The 1,565-nt window shown below is 46.5% G+C and overlaps 1 pseudogene; it reads left to right on the plus strand.

Moving 5' to 3' along the window:
- The first annotated feature begins 375 nt into the window (after positions 1-375).
- On the plus strand, positions 376-1,559 carry LOC100483513 (annotated as a pseudogene).
- Positions 1,560-1,565: the final 6 nt, after the last annotated feature.

A 1,565-nucleotide genomic window follows, 5' to 3' on the forward strand; every position in this document is an offset into this window, starting at 1 on the left:
GCTCCCTGCTCACTGGGAAGTCTGCTTCTCTGTCCCTCCCCCCTGCTCATGATCTTTCTCTCTCTCTCTCTCTTTCTCTCTTTCTCCCTGTCTCTCTCTCTCGGATAAATAAATAAAATCTTAGGAAAAAAAAAAGGACGAGCAAAGAAAGTGGTTGCTTGAGATGGAAACTATTCTTGGGGAAATGCAGTAAATATTGTTGAAATGACAACAAAAGATTTTCCAATTCTTATTAGTCAATAAAGCAGCGGGGTTTGAAAGGATTGACTCTAATTTTAAAAGAAGTTCTACTATGAGTAAAATGCTATCAAACAGCATCGCATGCTACAGAGAAACTGTGAAAAGAAAAGTTAGAGTCTACACCCATGATCTGCCATGTTGGGTTTTGTAGGTTGTGTGGCTGCTACCTTGACCTTCAGGGCCTTGTGGGCTCTCAGCCCTTTAGCACTGCTACCCCAAGTCCAGGTCTTGCTGTGGCCCAACCTGGCAGCACTCCCACCTGCCAGAGACTATGTCATCCAAACATTTCCTTCCCTGAAGGTAGGGGCTGCCACTGGGAGCATAGTGGTAGTCATTGTGCAGTGGTGGGTGTCCAGTTTGATGAAAGACTTCTACTCATCCTAAATGCACTGGAAGTGCAGGGCAGAGAGATCAGGCTGGGTTTGGAGGTGGCCTAGCATTTGGGTAGAACACAGTAAGGAGTATTGCCATGGATGGTGCCAAAGGGTTAGTTAGAGGCCAGAAAGTCCCGGNCTTAGTTAGAGGCCAGGAAGTCCTGGATTCTGGTGCACCAGTAAAAATTATTGTTTGTTCTGGGACCTTGGGCAGAATCACAAATGCCATTAGAGAACCTCCTGCTGAAGGAGGTCCCATCAAAATGAAACAATTTGCACCTATTTATGCTGAGGCTCCTGAGTTCATAGAGATGAGTGCTGAGTAGAGAATTCTGGTTACTGGTATCAAGGTGGTGGATCTGCTAGCTCCCTATGCTAAAGGTGGCAAAACTAGGCTCTTTGATGGTGCTGGAGTTGGCAAGACAGTATTGATCATGCAGTTAATGTCATCAAAGCCCATGGTGGTCACACTGTATCTGCTGGTGTTGGTGAGAGGACCCATGAAGGCAAAGACTTATACCATGAAATGATTTAGTCTGGTGTTACCAGTTTAAAAGCTGCTACCTCCAAGGTAGTGCTGGTGTATGGTCAATTGAATGAACCACCTGGTGCTCATGCCTGGGTAGCTCTCAGTGGACTGACTGTTGCTGAATACTTCAGAGACCAAGAGGGTCACAATACACTGCTCTTTATTGATAATACCTTTGGCTTCACCCAGGCTGGCTCTGAGGTGTCTGCTTTACTGGGCAGAATTCCTTCTGCCGTGGGCTGTCAGTCTACCCTGGCCACTGACATGGGTACCATGTAGGAAAGAATCATCACCACCAAGAAGGGATCTTTTACGTCTGCACAGGCTATCTATGTGCCTACTGATGACTTAGCTGACCCTGTCTTGCCACTACCTTTGCCCATTTGGATGCTACCACTGTGCTGATCCATGCTATTGCTGAG

This window comes from Ailuropoda melanoleuca, unplaced genomic scaffold (assembly GCF_002007445.2).
Source record: "Ailuropoda melanoleuca isolate Jingjing unplaced genomic scaffold, ASM200744v2 unplaced-scaffold1365, whole genome shotgun sequence".
Lineage (NCBI taxonomy): Eukaryota > Metazoa > Chordata > Mammalia > Carnivora > Ursidae > Ailuropoda > Ailuropoda melanoleuca.